Source organism: Narcine bancroftii, chromosome 2 (genome assembly GCF_036971445.1).
Source record: "Narcine bancroftii isolate sNarBan1 chromosome 2, sNarBan1.hap1, whole genome shotgun sequence".
In the NCBI taxonomy this organism is placed as follows: domain Eukaryota; kingdom Metazoa; phylum Chordata; class Chondrichthyes; order Torpediniformes; family Narcinidae; genus Narcine; species Narcine bancroftii.
Window position 1 is genome coordinate 285,779,339 of NC_091470.1, and position 16,653 is coordinate 285,795,991.

At 44.1% G+C, this 16,653-nt stretch overlaps 1 long non-coding RNA gene across 1 annotated transcript; it reads left to right on the forward strand.

Moving 5' to 3' along the window:
• Positions 1–2,176: 2,176 nt before the first annotated feature.
• Positions 2,177–3,259, forward strand: LOC138752714 (uncharacterized). The gene is made up of 2 exons (XR_011350865.1): positions 2,177–2,254; positions 2,867–3,259. It is a non-coding gene; the product is annotated as an uncharacterized lncRNA (long non-coding RNA).
• The last annotated feature ends 13,394 nt before the right edge of the window (positions 3,260–16,653 follow it).

Sequence of the window (16,653 nt, forward strand, 5' to 3'; positions counted from 1 at the left end):
AAAGGTTGAAAACCACTGTTTTAATTGACTCATTATGTGCATGGTTTCATAACTCCAAAGGAAATAGGCCAATGACAATTTTTCTCAAGCAAAATATTTCAGTAACAATTGGGTCTAGGGCAGTGATTCTCAACCTTTCCTTCCCACTCACATACCACCTTAAGCAATTGCTCTGTAAGCATTCGTAATTCGGAGAAAAAACACACAAGAGGTTGCCATTTGTGGAAACATTCTCCAGTGGATCTTCAATGTGCATTTAACTTTCTCCTGTTGATAAAAAAAACAGATAATCTTAATCCAGTGTTAAGCAGAGGAGCCCCTACACTGTATTAGATTTCCTGTGTAACAAAATTAAATGCTTGGCTAATAGGGATGTAAATACTTTTGTGTCTTTTTGCAGGGAATTTAGGGAGTTGTTGGAGATCCCAAATATTTCAGTCAACAGGCAGGGTTGCAAATTGACCTTAAATATTTTGGATAATGTGCTGAAGACTCCACTCCAGAACCCTTGTATTTTGGGGCACTGATAAAACGTGACTTAGGTGGCAAGGGGAGCCATCACATCTACTGCATTTGTCCTCTACTTCAGGGTAAATGGGTGATAGTCTGGATTTTGAAATGTGAACTGTGTGCAGCACCTTGAACTGAATGAGTCCCAAGCAAGCACCGGAAGAGATAGAACAAATTCTCTCAATTGCCTTGTCCAACAGTTTCTCCTCAATTTCCAGTTCCAATTCTTGCTCCCATTCTGTCTTTACTTTGGAAAGTGAATGAATTTTAATTGACAGAATGGAACTATAAATCTTTGAAATTGTCCCTCTCCCTCCTGGATTAGCTGATATTAGATCTTCCCAGGGTTGTTTGGCAGGTAACTGAGGAAAGATTGGGAAAATCTTTGAAATATAATGTTGAATCTGAAAGAAACAAAATAAGTGTGATGCAGGAAAGCCATGTGTGTGACAGAGAGGTGAAACTGCTAAACAATCCATCTGCATAAAGATCTTGGACATTTGATATCTTTAGTTTGCCATGCATTAAGGAAAGAATCATTGATTGAAGGTGAAAATAAGTAATTGTTATTTAATGTCCCTGAACTGATGCCACCATCCACTCAAAGTGATGTTTAATTTGGATCTCACCTCTCTTTTACTCTTTATTTATTTGAAGAACTTTTTTGTTTCATCTTTGATATTGTGGTATTTGCTCGCCTACTTTCATACTTCATCCCTCCTTCAGAGATTTTTTTAGTTACCTTCTGCAAGTTTTTAAAAACTTCCCAATCCTCTTATCTTCCCATTAATTTTTGCTACCTCCTCTGCTTTTACATTGGCTTTGACTTCCCCTGTCAGCCACAGTTCTGGCATTTTTCTATTCAAATGTTTCAGAATTTTGAATGTGTTGCTGGAAGAACAACTATTCTTCTTTGGCTTGGCTTCGCGGACGAAGATTTATGGAGGGGGTAAAAAGTCCACGTCAGCTGCAGGCTCGTTTGTGGCTGACAAGTCCGATGCGGGACATTAAACTATGGGCATTAAACTATTTGAAAATCTATTTCAGAACTGAATTTGTCCCCCTCTGCAGTAAATATAGGTGTTAGAATAATATTACACTTCCACTGAGGATGTGACTCACAGCATTGAAGCAGAGATCACAAACACCAAAAAAACTGGCTTCCTTCCAGACTGCAAACAAATTAGTCTTGAAATATTAATCATCATATTTATTACCAGAGAAGTAAAGGATCAGAATAAAGGATTGAGAACAACAACATTAAGAGAGAATCCATAGATAGGTAATATCAGAGATTAGAGCCATTGCTGTTCATCTGACCCTTGAAAAATTCATTTTCTGTAAACATAAACTTAATTTTAAAAATGTGTAATAGATGGCATCCATAAATTATTAGTCTCCTTAAATTTATAAACTGAATTCCATAGTAAATCAAAATGCATTTGACCTAAAGTTGAAACATTTTTTTCATGAGCACCAGAGATTTTGCTTGGAACATTGTGGTCATCACCCACAAAGACAAGAACATTCAAGTGCCAGAACGTCATTCAAAGACAAAAACAAGAGTGTTCCATTAAAAAAAAACATTTTGTTTGGAACATGTGTTCAGAAATTAACTGAAAGATATATTTAATGGCGACCGGGAGATTATTTTCTCTCGCACTAAGGAGCCACTTTGGTGGTCATACCAACCGCAAGATCAACACTCATAAAAAACAGCCTCCATGGGAAGCCTCATCCCAAGGTATGCTGAGCTGTTAATCATAAAGAAGACTGCACAGCATTTTATTGTTATATATATATGGAAGGTAATTAGTTGTGGCAAAGAATTTCAACTTCTACTAAAAGATACAATAACTATTATTCCAAACTTGCTATTGAAGGTTTGAAACTGACTTTTGAAGTAAATCAAACATGACTTTAGAACCGGAAACACTATCAAAATTTATTCTGGAAAATTGCTGAAAACTTTATGCAAAGTTGCATCCTGCTCATTCCTATTTTCCATCTGAAGGAATCAAAGGAAAGAGTCCCTAAGTCACCAGCATCTGAGGTGTACAAGGAAAAAGAGAAATGCACAAGTCAAAGTTGAACTAGGCTGGTAGAGTGGATTCCTTCCCACTGAGAGAACACAACATCAATCCTCTTTTATCATTTAGAGACCTTGCGCTCCTAATCCTTTAGATCCCTAGAAATTCTTCCACATTAGTATTTTTCTCCGTCAGGACATCAGACACTTAAAAAATTGGAAATTCTTGAAAAATTGTGTTTAATCAGAATTTTATTGCTGAAACTAAATGTACTGATTTTGATGCACATTTAAATCATGATAATTATCTGCATGTCAAATGCACAGATTTAGGCTACAAGGAATGGTGTCGATTTGATCAAGGATTGGTGTCGATTTGATCAAGGAATGGTGTCGATTTGATCAAGGAATGGTGTCGATTTGATCAAGGAATGGTGTCGATTTGATCAAGGAATCGTGTCGATTTGATCAAGGAATGGTGTCGATTTGATCAAGGAATGGTGTAGATTTAGACTGCATCAAGGATTGGTGTAGATTTGATCAAGGAATGGTATAGATTTGATCAAGGAATGGAAAATTAACTAAATAAAGGTTTGGAATTAGAATTTTTTTATCCAACTGATATGAAGAAGCTAAAGCAGTTACTGCTTTACAAAAATGGTGCTTCTTGAAAATACCTGAATGAGAATGGGATACAAGAATAAAAAATGGAATCAAGAAGTTGAATGTTATCTCAAATACTAGATAGCACAAAGTAGAGCTGCTGCTTCATGTCTCCTCTGAGGTGTCCAGTCTTAACCTTGAATACTATCTGTGTGGACTTTGTTCTCATTGAGACTGAGTGGGTTTTCTCTGGCCTTCTGGTTTCCCAAAAGCAAACAGGTTATTAAGTTAACTGGCCACTCTACATTGTCCCCAGTGGGTAGACAGAAGTAGAATCTGAATGAAATTGATGGTAATCCGGGTAGAATAAAATGGGTGTAGGTGGATGAGAGATGGTTTGCATGGTCTCAAAGAGTCTGTTCCCATGTGGTATGAATCTGTGACTATAATGCTTCCTGGTCTACTAGGCTACTCTAGAAAAGGACAATAACTGGTATGGAATGAAAAAGGTAAAAGTAAACATTTGCTTGCTAACTGTAAAACACTTTTTAATTAATTCGTTTGGGTGAATTTGAAACATTCCATGAGCTACATTTGATAACTCCAGAAAACAGAGGCAGGAATCACACAATTAACCCCCACTATCCCTTCAAAAGCAACTTGTCATCTATATCATTTTCATGAGGCATTGAAGAGCCACTAAAGCCTCACCATAGAATATGGTAGCATGGACTTTAAATTACTGGATTAGGGTTTCCAGTCATGGAAGCTAAAATTTTAAATTTAAATTCAAGAAATGAAATTTAAAAATCTTATTCATAATGATGACCATCAAAGAAATGGTTGTAAAAACTTATCTGGTTCACTCATGAGAAAGGGAAGTTGACAATGCTTACTTGGTATAGCCTCATCATAACTCCAGACCCCAACAATGTAGTTGATTCTTAATAGGCTCCTGAAGTGGCCCAAGGGGTAATTTGGAATGGGCAATAAATATCAGTGTTATTGAGTGATATCCACATTTGTTTTCTGGTGCAATTCATTCCACAAATGTGTTCTCACTATACTGAATCTTGGCTAAGCCAAAAAGAGTGCATTATTGCACCAAAATGGTCATGTTTTAAATGGTATTAACTGGATGAGTTTCATTTCAAAGTTTGACATCTGACATTCATGCACATGATCTCATTCTTTTGCTCTGTCAAAGCTCTGCAAACATCTCAGCCTCTGCTATTGCTCTTTGTTGCTGTTGGGTCTCTGTCAGTTTTAGAAGCAGCTAAAATAAACTACAGCTGGAGCTAACTTGCGACTCATCTAAAATTAGATCAAATTAAAGGCAAAACTACAGTATATAATTGGTGTGATGCACTTACTCAATCCTATGTTTTATGCTTTGTCAATTAAAATGCCACCCTGGACTACAATGTATCACTTGAACATAATGAAACTTTAAAAAAAGTTTGCTATTTTTTCCATTAATCTCCATACTTTCTAAATAAAGAAAAAAGTGCAGCTGTTTCCATGTAAACTGTGTCGGCACATTCCAGCCACCACCTTCCCATCTGGCACCCCCACAGCTACCCTTGGAAGTTCTTTAATTAACTCTGCTTCATCTTACAGCCTCTAGTGCAAGATTAAGAGTCTGTTGGGGTCAAAGGTAATTTTGACTTTCAATAGTCATTGCTGGTCTTCCAGCACAAGGAACCACAGCTTCACCTGTGCACGTCTGTCAATATTCAACCCAAATAGGTCTCCATAATCTACTGCTGCAACACCACTCTAAGATGCCTGAAGATGCAGTCAATTTCACGCATTAATGTGCTGCATTGTTGGGAATCGTGTTTCTTTGATTTTGCAGAGTTAACCTTTAAATGTCTGCACACTTATTTAATCATTCCACCTCGAAAAGAGCACCTGGAGTGAAGTGAGAAAGGAGAGTGAGGGGATCCATTTCTTTTTCTATGTCAGTTCAACCAGGTATCTGACAATGAGTAAAGGCACCAGATCTTTTTGAATTGAATTTTTTTTCCCTCAGTGATGCAAGAGCACTTCGCCTTTGCATTATTATCTTCCAACTTAACACAATAAATGTAATGTGAACAGCACAATCCAGAACCTGTAGAGGGGAAGTTGGGGTGAGGAGAGAAGGTAGTGCACAGATCTGTGCTCACTGGACCTTCTCACTGTGGATGGGGACAGCAGAAAAGATTCAAGATTCCTTATTGAGAGAATAACTTTTTGAATCCTGCATCACTCTACTGCAAAGTAACTTGATGCACCAGCAAAATTTACCACTGGGTCAAAAAGACAATTTCTTGATTTCCTCCTGTCAATTCTGAAAAATATGGATACCATGCAGCTGGAATCTGTAAGGGGTACATTAAAGTGGATTTTTAGGGACAGACTCTGCTTCAAATTACGTGATCACTTGGTTAAACACCAGATTTACTTGCATGTGATATTAATGGAGCTCTCAATCACCAAGTAGTTTGCACTTTATTCAGTTTCGCTCACACTTGACCAAATGTTGCAATGTCAGATCCCTCAGGGAGAAAGAGATAAAATGTGTAATTGTGCACTAATCAGATTCATCCCAGTGGTGAGAAAAATAATAAGAAAATATTCTGAGAGATAGTATGAGTAAACAGATGAAATGGTACAGATTAATCAAAAAAAAAGGTTCCATCATCATGGACTAACTTTTAGAAGAGATATTAGATGATCAAAGAAGGCAGTCATTAGAGATTTAAGTAAGACTTTTGACAAGGTCACAATATGGCAGAATGTCAGAAAAGCATAAGATGGGCCATGCCTGAGGAAGTGGATGAGATGTGAAATGCAGAGGTACAGGCTCCACCACCCCACTATAATCATTAATGATCACGTGTAATGACCACAATGTACACAAGCTTCATATTTAAATTCCTGTATGGGTCTCTGATGAAATCCAATCAGAGCTGAACATGAAATTTACTTATTGGCTTGAAATGTAGAAACTGTGAGTATATCTGTTATCAGGATTCCACAGAACTCCAAACCAGGGCCTTTGCTAGTTGTATATAAAGCTTTAACCCAGGTAGTAAAAAGCGGTCCAAAATGAAATTTTTCTAAAACCTTAAATAAAAATTTCCACTCAAAAGCCTTTTCCACATCTAACGCCACTATCATTGGTTGATAAAGTTATTGTCTAGCAGCATTAATTATCGAAATCAATTTAGTAACGTTATCAACAGAATATCAACCTTTTATAAATCCAGCTTGATCAACATGTACTAATTTTGGCAAATAATTGGCCAATCTATTAGCCAGTACTTTTGCCACAATCTTATAATCCACATTTCATAACGATATTAGTCGATAAGAAGACACTTTTAATGGGTCTCTATCTTTCTTTGGAATAACAGTAATCAATGCCCTCAAAAATGATTCTGGAAATGAACCCATCTCAGTTGTCTGTTTCAAAACTTCCATATAAACCGGAAACAACAAATCATTAAATTCTTTATAAAATTTTGCTGTAAACCCATCTTCTCCCAGAGACTTTCCTCCCGGCATTGATTGCAATGCTTCCTTTAATTCCAATTCCATAAAAGGACTATCTAAATCATTAATATCCTTCCCACTCAATGATGGTAAATCTAAGTTGGCCAAAAACAAATCAATTTGTTCAGTATTCTGCCTACTTTCACATGTATAAAGTTCATTATGGAATCTAAAAAAATCTTCATTAATTTCCTGTGGTTTCTAAGTAATCTCTAAATCTTTCCTAATTGCATTAATCATTCTTGATGCCTGTTCCATTTTCAATTGCCAAGCCAAAACTTCATGTGCTCTCTTGCCTAACTCATAATAATGTTACTTCAATCTCTGAATCATTTTTTCATATTTATATGATTGCAAAGTATTGTATCGTAACTTCAATTTGGATATTCTGAAATTCTTTCTAACTTTTTAATTTCTTTTTCCAAATTCTGACTCAATCAAATATTGTTTTTTAACTCTTGCTGTATAACTAATAATCTGACCTCTCAAATATGCTTTTAAAGCATCCCACAAAACAAATGTACTCTGAACTAAATCTTGGTTCATTTGTAAATAAAAAAATAATTTGTTCTCTAATATATTTAATAAACTCAGGTTTTTTTAATAACATCTCATTAAATCTCCAACGATAATTATTTCCTACCTTCTCAGTGCCCAAACAAGAAGTCAACGACAATGAATGATCAGACAATTTTCTACTTTTATACTCTGCATGTATAAATCTCCATTGCAATTGAGTTGAAACTAAAAATAAATCAATTCTAGAAAATGAATTATGCCATGCAGAATAAAAAGAATAATCCTTTTCAGTAGGATTCATTTTCCTTCATATTTCCACTAAATTTAAATCTTTAATTATCTCAATTTTTCTCTTTGCCATTTTAGTTCTCTTTACAATCTTTGGAGATTTATCCAACAAAGGATCCAAACAACAATTAAAATCCTCTCCCACCAAAATATTTCCATTCAATTGGTTCAAATTTTAAAAAGTATCTGTAATAAATACTTCATCATCCTCATTTGGTACATAAACATTCATCAAAGTCCAAGCTTCTGAAAAAAATTTGCAATTCACACTAAAACTCCACCAGCATTAGCAGAAAAAGAATCCAAAATAAACAGTATTTTCTTATTTTTCAAAATAGCTACTTCTCTGGCTTTAGAGTTAAAAGATGTCTAACTCAATCCCTTTTCAATTTCAAATGTTTCTTCTCTGTTAGATGAGTTTCTTGCAAAAATGCAATATCCACCTTCAGATTTTTAATATAATCCAATATACGTTTCCGTTTTATCGGATGATTTAACCCCTTAACATTAAAAAAAGCTGGCTTCCCCCTAAACCTATTAAAAAAAACCCAAAAAAGAAAAAACACAAAAGACCCCCCCCACTTTCTTACTAACCTAAACTAAAAATAAAATATATATAAAAAAATATATAATATTCCACCCTAAAAATAGAAAAATGCCCCAACAGCAACCAAAAACGCAAACACAAAAATACCCCTCCTCCCCCCGAAACTGCAAAGCAGTACCCACCTCATCAACCAGTGTGGATGAAGTAAAGGAAAGATGTAAGAATGTTGAAGACAAAATGGATCAATGGAAGAATATCTGGTTGGGATATGCAGAAGAATATGTTTATGCAAAAAATTGATTGTTTGGAAAATCAAAGTTGACGGAATAATGTTAAGATAGTTGTACTTCCAGAGGATGTTAAAGGTCAAGATCCTACAATTTTTTTTCATAAATAGATTCCAGAAATATTAGGGGTGAAAGCATTTCTGGTATCCAATCTGGGTACGTATGGCAACAGCTATTGGAGCAAAACGTTCTCGATCTGCAAAGGGCAGTTGAATTTACAGAGACACTGGAGGTGGCCCTCCAGAACTCAGATGACTACTCAGCTGCTTGGTCACCATGGCACCACTGTCCTGGGACGGGGCATTGTCCTGCCCTGTGAATGACTGGTCCCCCACACCATCCTACTTCTCTAGTGATCTGAGCTCGGTTGCTATTGCAGGAGATCTCTCCAAGTGCTACTTTTGCTCGCAGGGTCAGCATCCGAGAAAACACTGCCCTGCCAAGGATGCAGTGTGCTCCAAGTTCCAGAAAAAGGGCCATTACACCAAAGTTACATCAAACCATCCAAGAAATCTAGCAGCACCACGTGTGGACAGTCACCACTCTGGGCAGTGTGATCAGTGCCAACTTCCCTGCCCTCCAGCGATGCCATGTGCGAATCATGCAGGCCACCATTTTGGACTATGTGCCAAATGCCATCTTTCCAGGCATACGATACTACAAGAGGTTGAGGCCAGCCATCTTGGGGCCAAGGGCAGCCATCTTGGGCATGGGAGCACCCATCAACTTAGACAATGACTCCATACTGACCTCCATCATCCTGAGCCAGAGGCACCGCACAAACTCATCAGGTCCATGATGGACGTCCGGGTAAATGGACACGATATCAACACGGAGGAAACACAGATGTCTACAGATCAACAAGGAGCGCAGCAGCAGTCACTAGAACAGTCGTCCATCAAGTCACTCGAGAGGACTATACCACCCACCCAGAAATCAGGACCCTGGGTATGCCGTCCCACAAAATATCACCACCCTAGACTTGAAGGCAGAACCTAATCCCATACAAGAGGATCCCCAGCCTACACGGCCACATGAATAACCAGTACTTCCCACTCCCACACCTCCACCAAGAAAGGCAGACTGCACTCCACACCCGTATACCACTACCAAGGAGATCCAGAAGGCAATGGAAGCCACAAAAAATTTCAGACCTATGAACTTACAAACAAGGGAAGGAGGACGGGGCGGGGGGGTGGGGGATAACAATTTTTTTTAAGGGAGAGTGAATGTAGTGATATGTAATTACACCACTAGGTCACCAGGGGTCACCCCGGTGACCTTGTATATAAAGCAGTCCAGAGCGACAGTCTATTTATTTAATAGCGGGAGTACAGAAATCTTTATCCACCCCGATACTGCTCAATGACTTTTCTTTAAAGTATTGCCCATCAAACACAGGATATCTCTCACATCCAAATCATACATGGCAGCCACGCTGGGGTCCTGCACAGTGGCTCTCACTGTTGGAGGTGTAGTATACAAACGCTTCAGACTGCTTTATATGCCACAACTCTGTGCCCACTTGCTACTGGGGTTGGATTTACAGTCCCATCTTCAGAAAGTCACTCTGCGCTTCGATGGGCCCCTTCTCACCCTTACTGTCTGCAATGAACTGTTCACAGATGGCCCCCTGCAGGTGACGTGTTGTCTCTCGATTCTCAAGATCGACCCCACCCCCCCCCCCCCCCCCCACCTCCGCTGTTTGCCAACCTCACCCCCAATTACAAGCCAGTGGCCACCAGGACTAGACGGTACTATGCAGCTGACAGGGCATTCATTAAGGCAGAGGTTCAGCACTTATTGGGTGAGGGCATCATCGAAGCCACTAATAGCTCTTGGGAGGGCCCAGGTGATCATGGTAAAGCACAGGGATAAGAATAGGATGGTCATAGACTACAATCAGACCACCAATCGGTATACACAGCTCTATATTACCCCCTTCCCTACATATCCAATATGGTCAACCAGATTGCAAGATATCAGGTATTCTCCACAATTGACCTGAAGTCAGCATATCACCAGCTCCCAATCCGCCCAGAGGACCACCAGTATACGCTGTTTGAGGTGGATGGCCTCCTCTACCACTTCCTTTGGGTCCACTCAGCATCACAAATGGTGCCTCCGTCATCCATCAGGAGTTGGACCTTATAGTGGACCGCTACGATCTACAGGCCATCTTCCCATATCTAGATAACGTTACTATCGGCCGCCACGACCTGCAGGATCATGATGCAAAACTCAGCAAGTTCCTCCAGGCAGCAAAATGCATGAACCTTGCTTATAATGAGGGTAAATGTGTGTTCTGGACAGCACAGCTAGCCACACTTGGCTGTGTGGTCAAGAATGGCGTAATTGGACCCACCTGAATTTCATGTGTCCGCTGATGGACCTACCCTCCTACATACCCTCAAAGCTCTGAAGAGATGCCTCGGGTTCTTCTCATACTACGCTCAATGGGTCCCCAACTTTGCAGACAAGATTCGTACATTGGTCAAAGCTACCACATTTCCCTTGGCAGCAGAAGTCGAAGCCCCTTTCAACACTATCAAAGATGACTTTGCCAAGACCACCATGCATGCCATAGACGAGTCCACACTGTTCCAAGTAGAGAGCAATGCCCTGGCCCTCCACACTCAATCAACCAGACAGCCCATCACCTTCTTCTCACGAACCCTTCAAGGCCCTGAAATTCACCACTCCTCCGTCGAGAAGGATGCCCAGGCCAGCACAGAGCTGTATGTCACTGGAGGCACTATCTCGCCAGGAAACAGGTCACCATCCTCACAGATCAGCAGGCAGTAGTAGTAATGTTTAATACTAAGCAAAGGGGCAAAATGAAGAAAGATAAGATCCTCAAGTGGAAAAATCAAGCTGTCCACTTACAATTATGACAGTCTCTACCAGCTCAGCTCTTTCCCGAGGAACTTGTGCTCGTGTTCAAATGGACAGAATGCAGACTCTCCACATAACCTATGTCACCCTGGATTTACTTGTTTTTCAATTTTATCAAATCTCGGAATCTACTATACTCCATTGAGAAAGTCCAGACTATGACTAAAAGTTGTCAGGTCTGTGCTGAATGCAAACCTCATTTCTACCGGCCGGACAAAATACATCTGATCAAGGTTACCCAGCCCTTTGAGCACCTCAGCATTGATTTCAAGGGATCCCTCCCCTCCTCCAACCAGAATGTCTACTTCCTTACAATCATCCATGACTACTCCCATTTCCCCTTCACCATATCTTGCCCAGACAATGACCAGTCATCAAGGCCCTCCGGAATATCTTCATGCTCTTTGGGTACCCTGACTTCATCAGGGGCCTCCCCGATCACCACGGACTTTCAATAAACACCTCCGATCACCACGGACTTTCAATAAACACCTCCTCCCACTTCAACCTTAGGAGTCCCGGAACCTGCAGCTGACCACTCTCCACCCCTGGCCACTATTGTCACCAATGACCAGCTCCACACTCCCCCACCACCCCTCGATAAACTGTTAACTGGCCAACCTCACAAGCTGCTCGTGGCACTATAGCAGCACCCCAACCATTGCCACGTCACTTGCTATGGCAGAGGAGACCCTCTGACTGACTTAATCTGTAAAATATATACTTTTGTATAGTTGTTTGACCTTCTCTTTTTTTCTCACCCCATAGGTCTCTTCTTAAAAAGGAAGGGTGAATGTGGTAAACCTCTATTATACCATGATTGGCCGCTGCCTGCTGGCCATAGCTCCCGAGACCGATCCCACCCATAACCCTTGCACTTTTCCCTTTCTCTTTGCTCCGATCAGTCAATGAGGTTGATGGTTGTTCCAGTCTTTAGTTAATAAAAGTCTGATTGTTTCACAATATCAGCCTTTTGTGATTATTGATGGTACATCAGTCATGCAATGAGTAAAGATTACCAATAGACATAACATTGATTTAATAGAGAGCTGAACTCATTGACCTAAACAAGCCATGCTATTTTTACAAATGCTTTGTGATCAGGCATTATGATTTCAATCCTAATCAGTCTGCTCCTTTCAAGGAAAGAATGGTAACCAGGATATGAGAACAAATGTTTCTTTGATTTTGCAATGTTAAGTGTTAAACATCATCACATGATGGATACCCTTACAATCTTTATAATATGTAAACAGGACCAGAACAACAGAAAATTGGGAAGGCTTCTATGCTATTGGTAGAAGTCTGGCATAAACTCAGATTATTTATCTTTCTACCCAACTTTCCGAAATGTTTCCATTGTGGTAGCTCACCACAAGACAGGCGGACTGGCCCCGCTTGTAAGCCACATGGCGGGGCAGCCGGCCAAAATGGTGCCGTCGGGGGATTCCCTTCCTTCCAGCTCGGGGCTCAGAAATCTGCGCTTGGGGACCATGTGTCGCCCGGATGACATCAGTGCCCTCCAGCGCGGTTCTCAGCCAAGTCCAGGCTGGGAGTATAAGTGCAGCCCAGCAGCCTGCAATAAACTAGTCTACTCACTGAGTGTGTTAATGCAGGAGCAGTGTAGCTGCCGCTACAATTGGTGACCCCGACTGATTCAAATGTCTTTGAACCCATCATGAGCGAGCCTGGGATCAGCGCTATAGCCGTTAAACTGCCTGAATTCTGAGTTCAGGAGCCGGAGACCTGGTTCAACAACGTGGAGGCCCAGTTTCATCTCCGCCAGATTTTGTCCGACACGACCAAATTCTACCGTGTGGTCGCTGTCTTGGACCAGGCCACCACCAGACGCGTGTTGCACCTTGTTCAGCACCCACCTGCTGAGGACAAGTACGAGACCATTAATTGAGTGCTTACCGGGTCCCTCGGCTATCCAGATACCAGCTTGCTGCTCGGGTGTTGCACATCGACGCCCTGGGGGACAGGTCCCCGATGGAACTGATGGGCGAGATGCTCGTGCTCATGGATGAGCACACTAACTGCCCACTTTTCAAGCACATCTTCTTTGAACATATGCCAGGGGACATCCACCCGCTGCTGGTTCAGGAGAGCTTCACTGACCAGAGGAAGGTCGTCCAGAAGGACCAAGAGCTATGGCTCGCACGATTCTCGGAGGTCTCACGGACCAGGTCACGAGGTACGGGCACGGCCACACCAAGCCCGCCCCTAGCGCTGCAGTAGAGCAACCGGCCCATGCAGGGGACCCCAAGAGCATAACCAAGGCCACAGCATCCGCTTCAGGGCTTTGCTTCTACCACCAGTGCCGGGGAGCCAAGGCTCAGAAGTATCGTCAGCCCTGCTCGTTCCAGGGAAACAACCAGGCTGGCCGCTGTTAATGGCTGCGGCGGCTGGCCAAGGACACAGCCTTCTCTACCTGCGGAACTCAGTCAGCGGCCGGCAGTTCCTCGTTGACACTGGAGCCCAGATCAGAGTCATACCAGCCACGACCATCGAATCCAGGAACTGACCTCGTGGACCTGCCCTCCTTGCGGCCAACGCAAAGCCAATCCGGACGTATGGAGACAAGACAGTCCACTTCCAGATCGGCCAACAGAATTTCACGTGGAGGTTCACCATCTCGTCCCTCCCAACTGCCATCCTGGGTGCAGACTTACTCCTCGCACACGGGCTTCTGGTGGACATTCGAGGTAGGCGCCTGGTGGACGCCCATACCTTCCAGGCCGTTCGCCTCGACACCTCCTGCTCGGAGCAACCGCAGATGGCCATGATCAGCATGCCCAGAGAAAAGTTCCAGCAGATCCTGGATGAGTTTCTGACACTCCTCAAACCACAGTTCTACGCTGCCTTGCCGCACCATGGAGTGCTCCACCACATCCCCACCCAGGACCGGCCAGTTCACGCCAAGGCATGCCAGCTCCCGCCTGACAAGCTCCAGGTAGTGAAGGAGGAGCTTTCGCACCTGTTGGAGCTGGGGATCATTCGGCAGTCCGACAGCCCTTGGGCCTCGCCGGTCCACCTGGTCCCGAAAGCCTCCGGCAGCTGACGTCCCTGCAGAGACTATCGACAGCTCGAGGCAACCATTCCTGACTGTTACCCCATCTCTCACATCCAGGACTTTACAGCCAACCTGCACGGTGCGAGGGTCTTCTCCAAGGTTGACCTGGTGTGCAGATATCACCAGATCCCATTGCATCCTGAGGATATACCCAAGATGGCCATCATCACCAGTTCGAATTCCTGCGCATACCATTCGGGCTCAGGAATGCCACTCAGACCTTCCAGTCCCTCATGGACTCGGTGGGCAGGGACTTGGATTTTGTCTTTATTTATTTGGACAACATCCTTGTTGCCAGCAAGGGCCGGTCGCAATACTAGGCCCACCTACGTGCCCTTTTCTCCCGCTGGCCAACTTTGGCCTTACCATAAACCCAGCCAAGTGCCAGTTCAGAAAAGAGTCCATGCAGTTCCTGGGCCATAACATCACAGTCAAAGGAGCCACGCCTGCCACTGTGAAGGTTGCCACCATCCGGGAGTTCCCATGCCTGAACAGCCTCAAGGGGCTGCAGGAGTTCGCGGGTATGGTAAACTTTTACAACCGCTTCATCCCAGGAGCTGCGCGCATCACCCAGCTGCTTTTCGCCCTCATTGCAGCCAAGCACAAGATGCTCGCTTTGAACCCAGAACCCTGCACCGCATTCGAGGCCACCAAGGATGCCCTCACGAAGGCCGCCATGCTTGCCCACCCGCACACTGACCTGCATATGGCACTGTCGATGCCTCTGCCACAGCCGTCGGTGCAGTCCTGGAACAGCAGGTGAATGGGCATTGGAAGCCGCTGGCATTCTTCAGCCGCCTGCTCTGCCCGCCAGAACGCAAGTATAGTTCCTTCGACCGCGAGTTATTGGGCATGTACCTGGCGTTGTGGCATTTCTGCTATTTTTTTGGAGGGGAGGACTTTTACCATCTTCACTGACCACAAATCCCTCACCCACCCGCTCGCGATGGCAAAGGATCCCTGGTCAGCCCGCCAGCAGTGTGACCTCCCCTTCGTGTCGGAGTTTTCCACCAACATTCGGCACAAGGCGGGGAAGGGCAACGTGGTTGCCGATGCACTCTAGCGACTGGCCATCTGCGCGCTGACGTCTTGCCTCGACTTCGACCAGCTTGCCTGGGACCAGGAAGCTGATGAAGGGAAGAGGGCCTTCAAGACTACCATCACCGGCCTGCGGTTCCGAGACCTCCTGACTCCGAGCGACGAAGGCACCATCCTGTGCGATATTTCCTTGGGCAGCTGTGTCGCAGGCAGGTCTTCCATCACATCTACGACCTTTCACATCCGTCCATCAGGTCCACAGTCCGGATGGCGGCAGAGCGGTTCGTATGGCATGGTCTGCGAAAGCAGATCGCGGGCTGGGCCAGAACATGCACCCATTGCCAGATGTCCAAGGTGCACAGGCACATCAGGGTGCCCGTACAGGAGTTCGATCACGTCTGGGAACGGTTCAGCCACATTCACGTGGACATCATTGGGCCCTTACCCGTTTCCCGGGACAACCGTTACTTGTTTACGGTGGTGGACCGCACCACTTGCTGGCCCGAGGTGATCCCGATGCCAGACGCCTCCACCGACTCCTGCTCCCGAGCCCTGTTGCATGGTTGGGTCATCCGGTTCGGTGTCCCAGCTCACCTCACCAGCAATTGGGGTGCCCAGTTCACATCTGCGCTCTGGGCACAGTTTGCCAACAGGTTGGGGATACAGCTACACCGCACCACGGCCTACCACCCACAGGCCAATGGATTGGTCAAACGTCTGCACCGCCACCTTAAGTCGGCACTCATGGTCCACCTCACCGGTCCCGACTGGACGGGCAAACTGCCTTGGGTGCTCCTGGGCATCAGTTCCATTCCCAAGGAAGATCTGCAGGCATCATCAGCTGAGTTGGTCTATGGTGCACCGCTAGCACTACCTGGTGAGTTCGTCAAGCACCTCACAATCCCCAGCGGTCACCGCATGAACTACTTCCACACCTCAGGGCATGCTTGGACTCCTTCAAACCCCCACCACCACCCAGGCATGGCATCCGCCTGACTCGCGTTCCTGGTGAGCTGCTTTCCACAGAATTTGTTTTTGTTCGACTGGGCCTGACCACGGCACCTCTGCAGCGACCGTACAAGGAGCCGTACAGGGTTATACAGTATTTCGGCTCGACATTCACACTGGACTTGGGCAGCAGGCATGAGCTGTTTACCATGGACAGGCTGAAGCCAGCACACCTCTAACCCACCGAGCCTGTGGTCATTGCCCAGCCCAAGAAGCGAGGCTACCCAGCAAAAAAGGACATTGGCACCGGTTCTGGGGGAGGCTGTGTGGCAGCTCACCACAAGGCAGGTGAACCGACCCTGCTTGTAAG